We start from the raw sequence: 10,308 nt of genomic DNA, 5'->3' as shown, positions 1-10,308 counted from the left end.
AGATTTTTTTTCTGGAAAAACAATTTTTTCTTGTCGGCTAAGTTTTTTTTGTGATGAACGATTTTCGATTTTTTGGAAAATTTTTAATGATTACTGTTTTTTAAGGTCACACTTGACCTTCAGGTCATCGTTTGTTGCACCTGGACTTCAAGTTGATGTAGCAGCCACAAAAAAAAAAAGAATCATTTTTTCACCACACATTAAATATCATCGTTAAATGCGTAAGTAATCATTTAATTATATGTTTAGACTGCAGAAAACTGTCAGCCAAAAGTGTATCAAAAGCTGCTCAGAAAATGTTGACTCATCAGCGATATCGAGACACCTTGACCTCTGGCTCGTTATTCAAAACTGAAAACAGTCGAATCGCATCCGAGTCAATCAATCTGCAAAATGTGGCTTCGACAAAAACATCGTTATCAGCATTTGATGATAAACGCTACATACTCGATGATGGCCAGCGGACTCTTCCATACGGTCACTAAATCATCGTGGGTCAAACTGCGATTGGCATTGATGATAGCGATGACAACGCCGCCGCTGCGAACTCGGGCCCAACTGATGATGACGATTTGGAAAACTGGATTCCATTTTTTGAAGATGGTCAACAGCCAGTGTCGTGGGATTGTGACGATTTCCTAGATGGGGTGTCTGAAGAATTCGCCAACACTCAAAACGTTGATTGGGACCATCCGGAAATTGATGATGACTACTCTGAGGATAATTTTGTTGTTGAAAAAACACAATCACATCGTTATGAATCTGTTTACGGTAATTCTGTTGAAATATTTAACAAAGAAAAAATTTTTAATTCTGATGAGTGGACTTGTATAAATCACATTATATGTAAAAAAAAATTTACAATTTCTTCAGTAAATTTTCTTTAAAACTTTCAAAGGAAGACGAAGAACTGAATATGAAGTATTTGAGTTACTTCTCAAATTCAGGTATTTATACGGATCCTGACGAGCTTCTCGCTCTTCAGATTGATAATTCAACTGTATCAAAACCAGTAAAAAAAATTTGTATAAATACGGTTGTGATGTTACTCCGATGTGTGAAAACCAGTTACAATACTTTGAAGGAATTGAATTTTTTGATCGTTTAAGGGGAATGGAACAGAGTGAGTCGCCATTTTTAGTTACCCCGAAAGCTGATCCTTCTCCTACAGTGTCACCATGGCTTGATGAACCAGAATATTCAACTCCAACGCACACCCCCGAGGCGACAGTGAGTAATCACATGGAAAACTTGACTCCTTCTTTATGCCTTGCACCAAAGAAAAAGCGAAAGCTAACAACACTAGAAAAAAACTCAGGAGTATTTAGATCTTATTTAACTTTGAAACCGCGATTGTGTTTGCTTCATTTTCTTTTGGTTTTATTGTGTAAAAAGATTTATATTTGAAACTCAGACTGAAATTTAATAGCTTTCAATTGGTGTTTTTACTTATAAACAAAAGTAAATTAAAATTCTCTGCCTATCAATGCTTCACTCGTCAAGTTGCTAGGAAAAGGAGAGCATAATGAACCACTTTAGAAGCGATTGTTGGACAAGTCGTTAATCAAAATACAAAAAAAACTTGAAATTTTCAAATCTCGGATAAAAAACTGATAATTTATCTCCTAAACTTGAACTTCTTTTGTCTTTAGGCTTCCGTACAAAAGTGATAAACTGGTTGAGAGAAGCATTTTGATATGTCGCACGACTATGTTCAGAGACCGTCCATTCAAGTGATACAGACTTGACTTTTTGAAAAAGCCTCATCCCATGCCAATTTTCTAACTTTTTGTTACAAGCTCCGAATATAGGCTTCCGACCACTCAACGATGTGCGGTTAAACGTGTTCCAGTACCAAAAGGAAGACTTGTTGCTTGTACGAGCCTGCAACACTTTTGCTGAGACCAAGACTTCAACCACAAAAAAATAGCCTTTTCAAGATTTATTTTTGTCTACAAGTAAAGAACATTGGAGGTTTCTAATGGAAAAATGGTAGCTAGTTGAACATCTAAAGCAAACAACAATTAATTGACTTAACGATCTATCTGTAATTGAATAAGTTTTTTGACATTTTCAATCGGTGTTCAAACAAGTCACTACACTAGTTTGTTCAGACATTACATGTAAGACCACATGCTCAGTACATTAATTAAGACATGATGTCTGGATTTGAAATTTCTGGATTTGAAATCTACAAGTAAAGAACATTGGAGGTGTCTAATGGAAAAATGGTAGCTAGTTGAACATCTAAAGCAAACAACAATTAATTGACTTAACGAATCTATCTGTAATTGAATAAGTTTTTTGACATTTTCAATCGGTGTTCAAACAAGTCACTACACTAGTTTGTTCAGACATTACATGTAAGACCACATGCTCAGTACATTAATTAAGACATGCTATGTCTGGATTTGAAATTTCAAAGTATTCCGTACTTCTTGACGTACATTTTGAAATGTGAAACTCAAGACTATTAAGACGTTTTTGAAACAATTTCCTATATCGCGTAACTCTGAGCTAGTCATTTTTCATTGAAATTGATTGTCTTTAGTAAGATTGCTTAAAACATTCACGTTAATCAAGCTATGCCAACCAATAGTATTTCAGCAGGTACATTAATGCGGGAAATTTGAATATAAATTGAATTTTGGCGGAAAAGTTAGTTCAATTTCAAAGTCCATTTTGCGCGCCCGAAATACAAACCGTTTTGTCTGCAATTGGTAGAGGAACAGTTATGTTTTTCTACTTTTTGTTGTTCATGATTATATGTTGAGATAACTCGTCTCTGCTTCTTTTAGTAATCAGTTGCTTTACAAATTTCAAAAAATGTTCAAGTGCAATTTTTGTTCGCTAACATATGCAAACAAGAGCAATAGAAGTCGCCATGACCGTGACAAACATTTTGTTGAAAAGGGTCTGATTGTTTATCGATGCAATGAGTGTTCATTCACAGCTCAAATGCTTTCAAATTTACAAATCATATTTTTGAGACTCATGGTCAATTGGAGGTGTTTGTGACTTTTGTCATTTGGACTTTCGTTTGCCAAAAAACTCATCAACTCATTTACTAACAACACGTGGTATACCTGTTATGAGAGCTGCCTCTGCTGACTTAGCTATAACAAGTGCCGCTGTGGATGCTGCTCTGATTGATGTGCATGCTGCTGATGGAGACGAAATCAACGGCACAGGCCTTCAAAAAAGTGAGTCTGCTTTTTTGGTGTTCTTGAGACATACGTGATCGGCGGGAACCAACCAACGGATGAAAATCAGTCGATTGATCTTTTGCAATTTATGCAAGACGAAAAAGATCAAAATCAAAAACTCATAATGGAGCGTGTTGCAGAAGGACCTAGAAAATTCAATCCAGTGCCAATTTGGGTTTTGTCAAACCCAGAGCAATAATCGATTCTAGTACTATAGAACCCGACGAGCGGGTTGACATTTATGCAAACTCCGACATGAAACCAGTGATGAACTTGGGTTTAGAAGATGGCGAGTTTTTTGAAATGGTAGAAAAAATGCAAGCAGTTTTGAAGACTTTTGCATCTTATGGAAGCGGTTGGGTTTTGCAACAGGTAATTCAAGTTAAACTTACAAAATTTTCTCCAATCCGTCGATCATCTTTTATTGACTTGCCTTTTTGAAATCGAGAATCCCAGAACTTGATAAACATTAATAATCACCACGATCATAATTGCTTCGAACTTTGCTTTACGGGTGCTTATAAAAGAAAAAAAAATTTTTGAAAGTTTTTTTATTTTGGCAGAATTTTGTTCGGTCGGTGAAAACTTTGCTTTGTTTGAAAAAAAAACTTTTTTTTGTTCGGAGATTTTTTTTTGTGAAAAAAAAATTTATTTTGGCGGCAAACTTTTTCTGTAAAAAAAACTTTTTTGGGCGGAGAAAAAATTTTTTTATTGAAAAAAAAATTTTTTCGGTCCGCAAAAAATTACTTTGTTTTTAAAAAAAAAATTTTTTTGGACGGAGATTTTTTTTTGGAAAAACAATTTTTTTGTCGGCGAAAATTTTTTTGTGATCACCGATTTTTGATTTTTGGAAAGTTTTTAATGATGACTGATTTTTAAGGTCACACTTGACCTTCAGGTCATCTTTTATTGCACCTGGACTTCAAGTTGATGTAGCAGCCACAAAAAAAAGATTCCTTTTTTCACCACACATTAAATATCATCGTTAAATGCGTAAGTAATCATTTAATTATATGTTTAGACTGCAAAAAACTGTCAGCCAAAGGTGTATCAAAAGCTGCTCAGAAAATGTTGACTCATCAGCGATATCGAGACACCTTGACCTCTGGCTCGTTATTTAAAACTGAAAACAGTCGAATCGCATCCGAGTCACTCAATGTGCAAACTGTGGCTTCGACAAAAACATCGTTATCAGCGTTTGATGATAAACGCTACATACTCGATGATGGCCAGCGGACTCTTCCATACGGTCACAAAATCATCGTGGGTCAAACTGCGATTGGCATTGATGATAGCGATGACAACGCCGCCGCTGCAAATTCGGACCCAACTGATGATGACGATTCGGAAAACTGGATTCCATTTTTTGAAGATGGTCAACAGCCAGTGTCGTGGGATTGTGACGATTTCCTAGATGGGTTGTCTGAAGAATTCGCCAACACTCAAAACGTTGATTGGGACCATCCGGAAACTGATGATGTCTACTCTGAGGATAGTTTTGCTGTTGAAAATACACAACCACATCGTTCGCTTCGACAATTGATGGACGAGGTCAACAGCAGTTGGCAAATTCCAGACCCTGGTCTGATTCGGGCAGCAGAAACCAACGACAGTGACATAGATAGCGGTGATATCGCCGATCTGGAGGCGAAAACTTCCGACGATGACGAGTCGTCATTTTTCAACGATTCACTTTTCGTTTATTAAGCAGTTGAACCACGGTCAAGAAAACGACGAATAGATTAAAACAAAAAAAACCATAATAATTTTCGTACAGTAAAAAAAATCAGTAATTTGATAAGTGATTTTTGTGTAAATAAAATTTTACCTACCGCTATTCCGTGTTTTTTGCGTATTTAAGTGCGAGATTTTGTTCCAGTTTTGGAACTCAGGTAATTGTGGATATAATCATTTTCAATTAAACGAAAGAGTTTTCAGCATATTTTTGTATCTATTTGTACCTCAATTTAAATTGAATCAAAGTGTTATGAAGAATTGAGCAAACTGGAAAAAGCGCAGTGAAACATATCAGTTATTATTGGAACGAAGTTTTAGCAAATCCTTTCCAACACCAAACATGTAAACACAACTTCAGTGGGAATACTCAATAAAATATCGAAACTTTACATCAGGACTATTAGTTATAAAAAACACGTGGTGACTATTTGGATTTTTCAATGGTGACCATTGGTCGTCAGATAATACATAGTGACCATTATGATCTATACCTAATTGTCATACATGTATGACAACCCACCCCGATCCTAATGCACTATATACTGATGCACTATATACTACTGCTGGTTGAAAAATCTAATAGCGAAGTTAAAACATCTTTATATCAAAACAAGACTGCTCGTATCAGGGCGAGGCCCTGAATGTTCCGACTGCCTCTTAAGGTCTATGGAGCAGTAATAATATGGAAAAATTATTGAAACAAAGTGAAAAAAAATTCCTAATAGTTGCAATTTTTTAATAAAATCATCCCCCCACACAGCATATAAAGTACAAAAGGGTAGATCTCGCTCCTTGTAACAAAACAATTATGGCAAATAAGCTATTTTCAACCAATTTGGAACAATTTCTAACACGGATTAACTCTCCGCTTACGCGTTAGTAGCGCGAAATATATCGCCTGTTAATTGTCCCAAATTGGTCAAAATATCAATCTTCACCCCCGTGTCTTTACGAAAAAAGATCACAGGTGAAATATCTTTTTAATTTTGAGCTCAGGACAGCAATACTTTTCGAATGATATAAAAAAGTTCCGTTAAAAATGGCTAATTAAAAAGTCGAAATTTGTCTGAAGAAAAAAAAACCCACCCGGAGCACAAATAATCCGTTACTTTTGTATCAAAAGTCGGAACAATTAAAGAAACACTAATTCCTATTACTGATTCAAATAAATTAGCTAAGCTATTTTGTTTTGAATTTATTATGATTTTGCTCATTCATGATCTTGATTATGGCAGAGTGTATAGTCAAAGATTGGTCGAGCAGTGTGAAACAAATATATAAAGCACCTAAAAAGACTAATCTATTTTAAAGCGAGATTTTTTGAGTTTTGATTTAATCGTGAACAAGAAAACTGGTCTTTAGAGCTTCAATAAAATCAGACAAAAAAACTTGAGATGTGGTCAAATGACAAATTCCAAGAAATCGTTTCAGTTGAATTTCAGGCTAAAGTGATACATTTCTGAGGACTACCTCAAAGTAAAAAAAAAACCAACGAAAAAAGTGGCCTACTAAATTCTTATTGGAACTCTGATAACTGAACGAACGCAATTTTAACTGACAGTAAAATTCAATTTTAGTAAATTGTTCTGTTCTCATGGAAATCGCAAAATTAGCGCAAGAAATCAGGGCGACTAATTTCAAAAAAGGAAACAAAATACTCGCACAGATGTCACGTTGAGCATTATAGATTATAGTCGATTTGCATATTTAAAACTGTTGTCATTATAAACGCTTATAATTACCATGTGATCAGTTATAATCCATTATGTTTTATTACTTTTAAAAGTTTTAATAACCAATTAAACGTCCATTTCAGTTGATTATATCCCATTTGAAAACTAATGTCTCTGACACGTTTGACATTTTTAGCATCCAAATTGAACAATCATATACTAATCCCCTCCATACTTACCCCTTCTAGCAATTTTCCCGACACCTAACCTCTCATTCCCATCAACTAAATCATCCCCAACCCACACCCTCATCCCCAAATCTTGTTGAGGGACAGGTGGTTGTAAGTGAGTGAAGTAAGAATGGTGGGGATACGTGTGAGACAGTCGAGGGGGTATACTTGACCGGGATGTCTTAAGCTCAATTCATGCTTGTTTTTTTTCTTGTCTTCATTTTCTGCATGGAGGTTTGAAAAAGCCAATTAGGATTATTAATTTTGGATTTGTTTCGCGCTATTGACGCGTGAGCAGCTATTTAATCATGTGCAGAAATTATTTCAGTTTGGTCTGAGGCAAACTAATTGAGAAGTACAAATTTGGAAGCTGAGAAGTGACCCTTTTTTCAAATAATTACCGTTATTTCCGAACATAAGATTTCTGCATTCAGTAATTTCGTCCTCATCTATGTCTACTATATGCAACACCTGCATAAAAAGTGTTTACAAATGTATTTTTTTACTGTCCAGTATTTTTCCTTAATCAGATTGTTTCATATTTAAAAGACCATTTAAACAGTTTTTGACCCTAAACTTGCATTTCTTGTCGTGTTTTCCCAAAATCACTACACATTGGCTAATTCGAATTAGTTTTATGCAGAATTTTTTTCTGAATTTGAAGACGCAGAAATAATTGCACTTCCAAATCAGACCAAAACCTTAGACCAGTCTAGGTCTTGCTCAATCTCATTCTTTGATTTCGTTGAAAAGTTCCTAAGATTCTGAAAAATTCCATTTTGGATTTTTTTTATTAGAAAAGTTTCAAAGTTCTAGGTGTAAGAATTTAAATAAGATCTTATTTAAACAAGAACTTAACCGAATTTTTTTCGGTTGAGATCAAATGATTGCTTACCTAAACTTCGACAGAAGAGACGAACTATTATTGCTCGGGTGATTTTTCTCCCGTCCAGGTTCCGACAAAATTCAATTTTTTAATCAGATACCTCTGTGCAGTTTTTATACGACTTGAAATAAATTTGTACACAGCTCGATATAAAAAGCAATTCCACCTAAGACCATTTGTGTTCAAGTTATGTGGAATTGGTAGTTAGACTACTACAACCACTACAAATCATTTTTGTGATAATTAAAAGGCGCGAAATGTTTCGTCCTATCAAAGCGCAAAGGGTACTGTAAATTATTCCAAAATGAACAAGACGGCTCGTATCAGGGTGAGGCCCTGAATGTTTCGACTGCCTTTTAAGGTCTATGGACCATTAATAACGTGAAAAATATAATAAAAGAATTTAAAATAACATGAAAAATTAAATGTAAAAAAAGTATAATATTTTTTGAACTTAAAATTTTTGCAAAAATCATCCCCCCCGCACGCCGTATAAAGTACAAAGTGATAGATTTCGCTCCTAGCAACAAATCAACTGTGGCAAAAAAAGCTTTCTTCAACCAATTCGGAACGATTTCTAAGACGGATTAAATCTCCGCTTACGCGTTAATAGCTCTTTAAATTGTTCAAAAAGGCTATCTTTAAACCCCCACAACTTTACAAAAAACAATCACAAGTTAAATATCTTTTCAAATTTAAGCTCAGGAAAGCAATACCTTTCGAATGATGCACTACAAACATTCCGTTTCTTTCGTTTCAAAAGACAAAACCATAATTGCATAATGTTGGATCTAATTTATACGTTGCTGTGTGTTTAAAAGTTTGTTGGACTGTAAAACACTTTTGGGGAATGAATTAATGAAACTCCTAAACTTTTTTGGTGATATATTACAATAGGTGGTAGGTTCGATTTGAATAGCTGAATCGCTTTTTTGTTTTATTTCGAACATCGTTTATAATTTGTTTCAAAAGCCAAATTTTTTGGCAAAAGAAGTATAAATTTTGAATTTTTCAATAGCATTTCAAGTGGCAGAGTAATGTATTTACAAAAACTATCTTAGTAGTAGAATATCTGATTGAAAATGAAATGACTACCTTATGCATTATTGTTCTCAAATTCAATACATGCACAACACTCAAAATTACCACCTATTGTAACAAATCACTCTTCTTTAATCAAGAATTTCATCTATTTTTAAACCCAGCCAAGTTTTGGCAGTCGAGTTTTGCAAAGAACTGTTTTGAAGCGAGCAGTCTTGTTCATTTCTAATTTCTTTTGCTAGCGTCAAAAAAAGGAAAGTCTTAGTCTTGCTTGAAAATTTTTTCAGGAAGTTTTTTTTAGCTAAACGGAGAAAACATGAGTAATTCTGTAGAAGAAGTTGAAAGAAACCATTGTTAAACTCTGTTGACTCTGCCATCAACTTTGTTTCACGCTGACTCGAAGACTTTTTGTTGGCATGTGCATGTATTTAGCTTCACCTGAATGTTTTAAGCAATTTTTTTTCAAAGTTGAATACACTTGAAAACAAACCTGAATACAAGCCTTTCATTGAACGTTGGTACAAAAATCATTAAAAAAAATTGTCTCGGGTTAAAATTGCATTGCTGAACAGATACCTGGCTCAATGTGATTCAATAACTGTAGAAGTAGAAAAGTTGCTCCTAAAATTCAGACTTGCACGAGGTTTGCTTTTTGTTGATAAAATTTTATTCCTGAGAACCACATGACTTTCATTTTGTGATTCAGTTAGTTTTATTGCAACCCAATCTTGTTGCTTTTTAAAATCTAGATTTGGAATTGAAAGTTTTTTATTTACTATTTTATACTAATTCGCATAAATTTTCACCAAAATTACTTGATCAGATTTGATGAGATAAGCGGTATGATTGGCAAAAAAGCAAGTAAAACCTCGCCTGGTGGATGGGGAGGTGGAAAAAGCCAAAACTTGACCCATGTCAGGAGAAAGCAAAAATCAGCAAATTTGAGACCCCGAGATGCCGGTAATTCAATTGACACTTTGAGCTTCAAAAAATATTTTTATAGACAGATATTGTGTGCTGCTCAGAGCTTTAGATGAGTGTTCAAAATTATTAGCAATCAGTTTTCTTTTATTAATTGCATCATAAGTAATTGCTGACGTTGAGAAGCGCAGCTTTGAGTGAATGTGTTATGCTTTTTTGTGTTATTTCAAGTCTTATACCGTGAGCTCACCTGTACAATTCGATTTTTGAAAACAGCAGGTAAATGCATGGCTGCGAAAACCGCTGAGGTCTTAATAAAGTTTCTAAGCGAAGCTAAGAAAACTATAAATGTTCGGTGTGTTTTCAAAACTGCGCTTAATTTTTCTGTAGTGATTACGTTTTCATTGTTGAACTCGCGTGCTTTTTTAACTAATTTGTGTAAATCAATCTGAGCATCATTACAATCAGCCAGAAACAAAGAGTTACGCAAACAGGTATGAATTTTTTTATTTGAGGGGATTGGAATTCTTCCATTCTTCAAAATGCAAAAAATTAGTCTCGAAAAAAAAATAAATAATTTGTTCAAATGCACCCTCGTTTTTTTGTGTAATTTA

The 10,308-nt window shown here is 34.5% G+C and overlaps 1 protein-coding gene across 1 annotated transcript in view; it reads left to right on the top strand.

Moving 5' to 3' along the window:
- The first annotated feature begins 10,068 nt into the window (after positions 1-10,068).
- LOC134846579 (uncharacterized) overlaps positions 10,069-10,308 on the top strand; it is a 52,877-nt gene continuing 52,637 nt past the window's right edge. Inside the window, exon 1 of the mRNA XM_063863962.1 lies at positions 10,069-10,188. The gene's annotated coding sequence lies outside the window, so the exon portion shown is untranslated. The remainder of the gene's footprint in view (positions 10,189-10,308) is intronic.

Source organism: Symsagittifera roscoffensis, chromosome 5 (genome assembly GCF_963678635.1).
Source record: "Symsagittifera roscoffensis chromosome 5, txSymRosc1.1, whole genome shotgun sequence".
NCBI lineage: Eukaryota > Metazoa > Xenacoelomorpha > Acoela > Convolutidae > Symsagittifera > Symsagittifera roscoffensis.
The sequence above is the reverse complement of the archived record's forward strand: the minus strand, read 5'-3'. Positions and strand labels throughout refer to the sequence as shown.